We start from the raw sequence: 10,550 nt of genomic DNA, 5'->3' as shown, positions 1-10,550 counted from the left end.
ATGGACAGACAAATAGACAAACAGATGGACAGACAAATAGACAAACAGATGGACAGACAAATAGACAGACAGATGGACAGACAAATAGACAAACAGATGGACAGACAAATATGACAAACAGATGGACAGACAAATAGACAAACAGATGGACAGACAAATAGACAGACAGATGGACAGACAAATAGACAAAGAGATGGATAAACAAATATGACAAACAGATGGACAGACAAATAGACAGACAGAAGGACAGACAAATAGACAAATCTATTGTAATAGTGCGTGTAAAGTTACAAGTAGGATATAAGACTAGGGACATTGTAAGACAATACATTCTCTCATACAGTGGCATAGGCGAAGGAAGCCTCTGCTGAGTGGGGGGGCACAACGGTTTGTCAGGCCATAGAAATCCAAGAACACTGCTAACTCTATGCCTTAGGGTTAGGGTTAGGGTTAGGGTTACCCTAACCCTAAGATAACGGAGAGCATTTTGTGGGGGCACGTGCCCCCACGGCCCCCCCAGTTCCGTCGCCACTGAGTGGTACGCAAAAGTAAGTGAACCCCTTGTAAAATCAAGGTTTTTCTAAATTCCTAACCGTTAAAATATATTAGAGCCCCGTAATGTAGCCTGTGCATATTACTGACAACTATGCCTTTGCTAAAAGTTGAAATAACTGTTTTCGTAAAGGAGAAACCAAGTTAATCACAACGTGTGCATGGCAAAAGTATATGAACCCTTGGCAAAACTCTTCTCAGCGCTTCAAATACCGGCAGTTTTAAGCTGTTTTAGTGAGGTTTCTCCCACATTTTTAGTGGCGAGTTTGCACTACATAAATGCTTGATGCTAGAAGCGCGTAAGTTGCAACTCTGAAGCATTTTTGAGTCTCGTTAATGGCACGCAAGAAAGAGCTTTCCGAAGATCTGCGAAAACGAGTCGTCGAGTTTCACAAGCTTGGAGAAGGTTACAAGAAAATCGGAAGACGCCTTTCAATTCACCAGTCGACGGTCCGGCAAATAGTGTACAAATGGAAAGCTTTGAATACGACAAAATCACTTCCTCGGTCTGGCCGTCTGAGAAAGCTGTCGGGTCGTACCTTGCGAAAAGTCCTCCGAGATGTCACAAACAATCCGCGAACGTCAGCAGATGATGTGCAAAAGTTTTTGAAGGACGCAGGAGTCGAAGTGCATCAAAGCACAGTCCGTCGCGCACTGAACAGGGAAGGATTGCATGGCCGAGTAGCAAGAAGAAAGCCACTGCTGTCACCAAAACATCGCAAAATGCGTTTGACTTTTGCCAAAGCTCATGTCGACAAAGAGAATGCATTTTGGAAGAAAGTTCTTTGGACAGATGAAACAAAAATTGAGCTGTTCAGCCACAACGACGTTTGTTACGTGTGGCGAAAAAAGAATACGGCCTTTGACGAAAAGAACGCTGTCCCCACTGTCAAGCACGGTGGAGGAAGCGTTATTCTTTGGGGTTGCTTTGCAGCTTCTGGCACAGGAAAAGTAGAATTCGTTCAAGGCCGCATGAATTCTACTCAATATCAAAAGATTTTGGCCGACAATGTTGCTCCATCCGTCCGTCATCTTGGTCTAGAGCCAAACTGGATATTCCAGCAAGACAATGATCCAAAACATACCAGTCGTTCAACCCGTTCTTGGTTTCAAGAACACTCGTACACTGCTTTAGAGTGGCCTAGTCAGAGTCCAGACTTAAATCCAATAGAAATGCTTTGGCGAGATCTGAAGAAAGCAGTCCACAAGCGCTCTCCAAAGAATTTGAAAGAGTTGAAGTCGTATATTGTTGAAGAGTGGGGAAAACTTTCACCAGAGAGGTGTCAACGCCTTGTTGAAGCATACCAACACCGTTTGCTTGCTGTTATTGAAGCAAAAGGTGGAATAACTAAGTACTAATGAAAGGGTTCACATACTTTTGCAAAGAACTACTTTTGATGAATTTGAGTTTTCTTCTACAAACTAATTATGAGAGTTCAGTTCTACCTTCAGCAAAGGCATAGATGTCAGCAATTTGCACAGGCTATATTACGGGGCTCTAATATCTTTTAACTGTCAGGAATTTAGAAAAAGCTTGATTTTACGAGAGGTTCACTTACTTTTGCGTACCAATGTAAGTGCACACATTACATGGTGTCAGAAGTGGTCGATAGTCAAACGCTTAATTTGTATACGTACCGATGGCAGAGGACCAGAGACAAGACGAAGTCGTCGTTGAAGAGCAACCTCACGAGCCTGTGGATGCACGACTGGGTATCGATTAGCAGTATCAACCGATGCGAATGCTTGGAAGAATATACATACCACTTCCCAGACCGTTATGCCTTACTGGAAATGTGGAACAGATGTGGAGAGAGTGGAAACAACTGTGGGAATCGTATGAAGTACTTTCCAATCTGAAGCAACAGCCTGCACAAGTTTGTATTGCAAATTCATCACATGTGTGTTGGACAGGAAGCCTTGAGGATCTACAATGCACTCCCATTTGAGAAAGAGAAGGACAAGGCAAACGTGGACATTGTTCTACGGCTAATGGAGCATCACTGTTTAGGTGAAACGAATATTATGTATGAGAGGTTCAGGCTCAATCAGCGTGCACAAACGGAAGGTGAGACGTTTGATCAATATCTTACTGTCTTAAAGGAGCTAGCGATTTTGATGAACACTACTAGTAGTTGGACAGTACATAGTACCCTGCATTGCATAATGTATCATAGACAATAGTTCAAATATATGTGATAGACAGACAGACAGATAGACAGATAGACAGATAGACAGCAGACACAAACAGACAGACAGATGGATTGGCAGACAAACAGACAGACAGACACAAACAGACAGACAGATTGACAGACAAACAAAGAGACAGACAGACAGACAGCTGAACAGCTGAATGCAGTATTCTTTACATTTTTTCATTATTCTTCTAGTATTTTGTGCAACATAAATTTCGTTGCTCCGTTGTTTTTGTCAATCATGTGGGTCAAACCTTTGGTAAGAGACTCTTTTGTCAGTAAAACATCTTCAGATAGCAAGTATGATGGTGTACGTGCACACACACACACACACACACACACACACACACACACACACACTCACACACACACATCTACACACATTGAAATGAACTCAACATTGATTTATTGAAAGATGATTGTTGCATTGTATTCATTAGGTTGACAGACGAGCTGTTTGATGTTTCTCGTTTGGGTGCCATCTTTTGCTTCTGCTTTTTCTGTATCACTCTACTTCATCTGCATCTGCAGACACATTTAGCTCTTGCAGAAGAACAATTTATTCAATCAAAACGAGAACCAGGAAGGATAATGGCCGCTGAGCTGCAGACAATGGTAACAATGTGTATGCACTGTGTGTGTGTGTGTGTGTGTGTGTGTGTGTGTGTGTGTGTGTGTGTGTGTGTGTGTGTGTGTGTGTGTTCATGTGTGTGTGTGTGTGTGTGTGTGTGTGTGTGTGTGTGTGTGTGTGTGTGTGTGTATTTGTGTGTGTGTGTGTGTGTGTGTGTGTGTGTGTGTGTGTGTGTGTGTGTATGCACACACACGTGTGTGTAATAGCCTTATAGGTTACTGGTTTTGTTGATATTAATTATTTATTATTGATGTCGTTGTTTGTGGCAGATTCAGAGAGTGTCTTTGTACTTGGTCGGCGTGGCTTTGCAGTACCTTGTGCCAGTTATTGTTTTTATGTCGTTGGCACTTCTTGCTCATTGTTTGGTATGTTTGTATGATCATGTGTAGGTATAGTATGTATGAGTATGTATGCCCATTGGATGAGTCGGTAGGCAGATGAGTCGGTAGCAAGGCATGAATGCAGATTATTAGGCAATAAGGCAGATATACAGATAAGTAGATGTAAGGATGAGTGAATGGTTGAAGAGATGAACGGATTGATAGATGGACAGACATCATGACAGACAAATAGACAAATAAATGGACAGACAGGTGGAAAGACATATGGACATACAAATAGACAGACAAATGAACAGACAGATGGACAGACAAATGTACAGACAAGTGGACAGACAATTGGACATACAAATGGATAGACAAATGGACAGACAAGAGGACAGACAAATGTACAGATAATTAAACAGACAAATAGACAGACAAATGAACAGACAGATAAATGTACAGACAAGTGGACAGACAAATGTACAGACAGATAGACATATATAGACAAATGACTGCACATACTTTATGCAATGACAAGTGAAATGTTAAGACATTGCAAATGATTATAAAATGAATAAGATGATGACATAATCAGTAGGACAAACTACCACATCAGTAGTGTATAACACTAATCTTGTTCTTTCCAGGAAGCTACAGTTTCTCTCAAGGTCGTCATCTTCTATTATTACACAACAGCACTGCATCAGTCAGTCGTTACAAGTGGGGTGTGAATGCTGAAGACGAGGCAGTTCAACAGCTTGGCTTTGTCATCTCACAATTAGCTGAAGTTATTGACACTCCCGTCTTTTGGGAAAAACATGTGATGTTTGGCTGCTGGTGGATGGCCACCGTATGGTTTGGATTATCTTCGTTGGGAATTATGTATTAGAGATGTGCAGCCGTGTAGTGAAGGGGAGAGGTGGAAATAGTGTATTGAAAGTGTGAAATAGAAATTTAATTAGAGCTGATTCTATGAGTTATGTGATGTGGTATACACGAAATGATCATGAGTTGATGGTTTTAGGAACTAACTTTGTGGCTATTGGTTCGTATGGACTGCAGCGTGTTGTAAAAGTATTGGTTGAGTGCTCCGATTTTCTTGCTAATTCCTTTTTCGATAGCTAGGTAGTTGGATCAGTGCTCAAAATTACTGCCGGTCATCGGTCAATGGCCGATCATATTTGAATAATGACCGGTGATAGTTGCTAATTACTGGTCAAGGTGACCGGTCAACTTTTGTAGGTCATTAATTAGTGATAAGAGAAGAGCTATCCCAGCTCTATGAACAGCCAATTAAGTGTATAGCTACTAGTAGTCTACATAGCTATGTGATATTATATGTTAGCTATGTACATCATTTAGCACCATCTATTTAGTCTCTGTTCATGTGTTGGCCTCTGAATTTGTACTCTACAATCTATAGCACCGCCCAACTTTGACCTTATTTGTCAAGCCTCAATCATGTCTGCGTGAGAGGGACAGCCCTGCATGTTTATATAAGTCTTGTGAGAGGACCGTTTAGCTATTGTTGTGTTACTATGAATGCCATAACATCTCTAGTGAATTATGATACAATCAGTTAAGTGGTCATGCTGTGTAAAGATTTGCTATGGTACATGGAACATGAGTAGTTAATGAGGTTATGGGATACTAACATCTGTTGAAACTTATGCGTTGCTTTTTGCCTTTCAATTCATTGTTAGAGCGTTATGTCTCTGGACTCAGTTGCGCAGTTTCTTTACCCAAATGATGCCCGGTGACCCATAAGCCTGTGTGTGTGGGAGCTGATGGCAATTGCTTTTTGCGGGCTGTTGCAATGTCCTTGACAGGAAAGGAAGAAAATCACAAGCAACTCCGTCAGCAAGTTGCAGAACAGCTCTGCAACAAGCCACAGGCAACTGCAGCTGCTTTGATTGAAAAATCTTCGTCTTGTCCAGGTGTGAATCCTTCTTCACTCATTGCCACATTTCTTTCTGATGAGAGTTACAGCGTGTTCAAAGCCGCAAAGGAAGTGGGAAAGGCCACTGAGGACAGTCTACCTTTAGCTGTGGTGAAGGAGGGCAATGGGACAAAGAAATTTGGAAGTTGGTGTGGGATGGTGCAAGTCTATATGGTGCAGCTGCAGCAATTAGTTGTTCCATCAACATGCACTATCCTGAGGTTAATCAACGTATCCACCCCTTTATGAATACCATTGTACAACCTTTGGAATCTGCAACAAGTCAAAATAATGATATTCATATCATGTGGTCTAGCACAACTCAGCCAGCTACTCTTAAGAGAAATGTTCAACTCAATCACTTTGTGCCTTTGCTACCCAGATCAGCCACTAATCTCAGTTACCATGCCGAAAGTGACATTCCTGCCTCTGATTGCTGTGATGAGTCTGACTCTGACAAACTTGAATCTATCTTTGGCTTCAGTGATGATGAGAATGCCAGTGAATTTGTTGTAATGAAAACCCTTAGAAAATCAAGAAAGTCAAAGAGAATTGAACCAAAGTCATGGTCGTTGTCTGGATTTCAACCTAAGAGCCCAAAGGTTTGTGCAATACCTTCGAACATGGATATTACGGTAGAAACTACGCATGAAGATTCTGGCTTACCTGTTGACTCACACCACACTGCAGCCCAAGAAAGTCAAAATGGTGACAAGCCGGCATATGACAATGCTTCTCACACAACTCAACGTGCTATGGCTGCCACTGCTACTAAGCCAAAGGGTTCTGAAAGCAAGTCTTCCAAAATCAAGCAAACTCTTGATTCCTGGTTATTAAGTAACAAGAACAAACATGTCCAGAAAGACCAAAGGGAGATTACAAATAGTCATCCGATTACAACCATTTCAGAGCTTGCAAAAACACCAGTAAGTCAAAATGTGTCATCAACCACATGCAGACGTCATATATCAAAAGAAACATTTACGGGGTGGAAAAGAAGACATGAAGCTGATTATCAAACTATGTCATGGCTTAAATGTGAAGTGATGAAAGATAATCCTTCAATGGTTGATATTTTGTGGTGTGGGGTGTGTCGAACATACCAATCTAAGGTATGTTGCACTAAGCATTTCTCCAGAACGTGGATTGATAGGTCAAGAAATCACAGAACCAACAATGTCATTGATCATGCTGGGAGTGCTCAGCATCAAGCTGCAATGTCCTACAAGCGAAAAGAAACAGCAAGAGAGAGGAGAGAGCCAGTGACGGATTACAGTGAGATTGCCAGAAGTTTTAAGATGAAGCCGGAGACCAAAGCAAGGATGATGAAGAAATATGAAATATGTTATTTTCTGGCAAAAGAAAACTTACCATTCGTAAAATATCCATCTATCTGTGCTCTTGAAAAACGACATGGTGTTGAGCTGGGAGAGGCATATTCAACTGATGTAGCAGCTAGTCACTTTGTGTATTATATTGCTGAAAGTCAGCGACAGCATTTCAAACAAACGGTGGCAGCACCGTTCTTCAGCATCTTGATGGATAGTTCAGCTGACAAAGGAAAAGTGGAGAATGAGTTGTTTGCAATGATCTATTCTGAGAGTGATCACACCTCTGAAAAGCTAATAACTCGAAGTCGATACTTCAAAGTACTGGAACCGTCTAAGGCTGATTCTGCTGGACTCTTCGATTGCCTACAAGAAGCTCTGAAAGATATGGGTATAAGAGATTTGATGAATCCAGAAAATGTGCTGCAAGTCAAAAATTTGCCAATTCTTGTTGGTGTGGGCACTGATGGTGCTGCTGTAAACATCTCAGAGATAAGTGGACTAAAAGCAAAAGTTCAGAATGTTCTGCCATGGATTTTCTGGATGTGGTGTTTTGCCCATCGACTAGAACTTGCTAGCAGAGACGCTCTCTCCAATCCAGTATTTAAAAAATAGATGAAATGCTTCTTAGAATCTATTATCTTTACAACAAGTCTCCCAAGAAATGTAGGGAACTGGTGGCTATTGTGGACGATTTGAAAGAAGTATACAATTTTCCAAGGGGTGGCAATCTACCAGTGAGAGCATCAGGAAGCAGATGGATTGTTCATAAGCGAAGAGCACTCCACAGAGTTCTCGATAGGTATGGGGCTTACATGAACCACCTAGCAAGCCTCTGTGAAGATGCTAGTTTTAGAAGCCCTGATCGGCAGCGTCTAAAAGGTTATTTGACAAAGTGAACTCATGCAAAAATAATTCTGTTCTGTGCCCATTACATAGATATTTTAGATCCCGCCGCTATATATAGTCTGAGCTTGTCTTTACAGGGAGATGATCTTGATATCATTAAGGCAATTCAGTCAGTACTCAAAAGTCACCGAGCCATGGAACAGTTGAAAGAAACTCCCTTAACCAATTGGTTTGCAAGCAGACGTGTCATGGACAATCTATTAGAAAGTGCAGATGGCAAAATGACGTATCAAGGAATTGAATTACATCACTTCAATGATGTTGTGAACAGCTGCAGACAGCAAGCTTTAAGTGAACTGAGAAAATTGGATGATGAATTGAAGGAAAGACTTTCATGGTCAGACACAAAACTTATGAGGGCTACTATGGTTTTCTTAGACACACAAGCCTGGTACTCACACAAAACCGATGAGTCTTTCTCTCTTCAGCTTACAGAGGCTGTTTCAATGCTAGTTGAGAATTTCCGAGCTCCTCTCGAGGCCAAGGCTACTGATCTAGCAGCAATTCAGGAAGAAGCCAAGGAGATGCTTAATTGACTATGCACATCAATATCTTCGAGTGGACAGGATGGGTATCAACATGTTTGGTACCGCTTGGCGTTTGGACCTGACTGCACGCGATTTATGAATTTAGTTGCTATTGCACAGCTCCTTTCCAGCTTACCGTTTAATACTGCAAAAGTAGAACGCCTTTTCTTCCGCTTAAAACTTATTAAAACTGATCGTAGAACAAGTCTCAGTCAGAAGACGTTATCTGATCTGCTAGAGGTCAGTGTTGAGGGAACTGAACTTGAAAATTTTGATTCAAGCGCTGCTGTACAGTTATGGTGGTCAGACTGTTCAAGAACTCGTCATGAAAGTCATCCCCCAAAAGAAAAATTGAATGCAGCAGCAGCAGCAGCGAGACCATCCATCAACAACAAGACACTTCAGCGATCAATGAGGCAACTGAAACAATATGTGAGGCAGAGCAGTCCGTATCTCTGGATGATTGGGACTCTTGGATCTTGAATGATGAGTGAAAATATGGGCACAGTACCACAACTTGCATCGTCACACTACCACAACTTGCATCGTCACATGCACTAGCACAACTTGCATGATGTCAGAATAGCATCTCAGATCTGTAGTAACTAGTTATGTTCGAACAAATATGCATATAGTGTGGTGTTAGAGTAAATTGCTTAATTTGATGTAAAACTGCAACATTATAAAGAAAAGCAGTTCACAGTTTGCTATGTTTTGTTAGTTACTGCAATTTTAGGTGCTTTCATGTTGTAAACTAATGCCTTCTTCCTTAGTAATATGAGTATTCAACTGACTCTTGTTTCTTGGTTTTTGATTGCTAATTAAATTAGAGATTACTAATTTTTGATTACTAACTGCTTTTGATTACTAATTAAATTAGACGACCGGTAAAAAATTTGAATGACCGGCTAACTTCTGGCATTACCGGCCATATGGCCGACTAACTTTGAAAACTAATTTTGAGCACTGTTGGATGGTAAAGGATAATTATGTGACTAGTTTACATGTCTGTCTGTCTGTCTGTCTGTCTGTTTGTGTTGTCCGTGTGTCTGCTTGTCTGTTTGTCTGTCTGCTTGTCTGTCTGTTTGTCTGTCTGTCAATACATATATTTTTTATACAAGACATTATTACAGTCTACGCTAGAAATCAGGAAGCTCTAAGACAACTAGGACCCAAAGATCCTTAACTACGACTAAGTGTCTGTCTGTCTGTCTGTCTGTGTGTCTGTCTGTTTGTCCATGTGTTTGTCTGTTCGTCTGTTCGTCTGTCTGTCTGTCTGTCTGTTTGTCTGTCTGTCTGTTTGTGTCTGTCTGTTTGTCTGTCTGTCGCGATTGGTAAAGACCTATTGCGATTGGTGAAGTGATTCGAAGAGCTACTGCTAAGGCTATTTGTAGCCAGATGAATAGTTCTTTTGCTTCTTACTTCAAGCCAATTCAACATGGAATTGCAACACCTGGTGGGGCTGAGCTTTTAGTTCATCACCTTTCATTCCTTATGGAGAATAACCCAGGCTTGTCTGTTCTCTGTACCGATGTCAAAAATGCCTTCAATTCAGTATCGAGAGACAGTATTCTAAGTCAGGTCATGAAAGTGTTTCCTGAAATATACCATCACGTGAGGCAAATGTATGACAGTCCGAGTACCTTGATTTATGTCAAGGGGAAAGATATAGTGAAACTACAATCAGAGGAAGGAGTTCACCAGGGTGACCCTCTTGGTCCAGTCCTGTTCTCAATTGCTTTACAACCAATCATTGCCTCAGTTCAAGACCGTCATCAAGATACAACTATGCTGGCGTATTTGGATGACGTATATGTTGTTGGTTTGCCTGAATCTTCCATCTCAGTCTTTGATGATGTAAAAGGCTCCCTCAAAGATGTTGGCCTGACTATACGAGACGAGAAATGCAAGCTGTATTACCCAGATGCGCCAGAGCACTTCGCTACAACAGTTCCTATTACAAGAGTAGGAGTCCATGTGTTGGGGACGCCTATAGGCGCACCTAGTTACATCCAATCAAGTTGTACAAGGGTAGCACAGGATGGCAGTTCACTTTGCTCTAAGCTAAAAGATCTTGATGATCCTCAGTGCAGTCTTCTGTTACTCAGACATTGCCACGTCCCAAAAATGAATCATCTTGCCAGGA

General features: G+C 41.4%; 1 long non-coding RNA gene across 1 annotated transcript; it reads left to right on the top strand.

Moving 5' to 3' along the window:
- The first annotated feature begins 3,308 nt into the window (after positions 1–3,308).
- LOC134197842 (uncharacterized) lies at positions 3,309–4,692 on the top strand. The gene is made up of 3 exons (XR_009972702.1): positions 3,309–3,362; positions 3,648–3,743; positions 4,349–4,692. It is a non-coding gene; the product is annotated as an uncharacterized LOC134197842 (long non-coding RNA).
- The last annotated feature ends 5,858 nt before the right edge of the window (positions 4,693–10,550 follow it).

Source organism: Corticium candelabrum, assembly GCF_963422355.1.
Source record: "Corticium candelabrum chromosome 12 unlocalized genomic scaffold, ooCorCand1.1 SUPER_12_unloc_2, whole genome shotgun sequence".
In the NCBI taxonomy this organism is placed as follows: domain Eukaryota; kingdom Metazoa; phylum Porifera; class Homoscleromorpha; order Homosclerophorida; family Plakinidae; genus Corticium; species Corticium candelabrum.
Note: the sequence above shows the minus strand (reverse complement) of the source record. Positions and strands in the feature narration are given on the sequence as shown.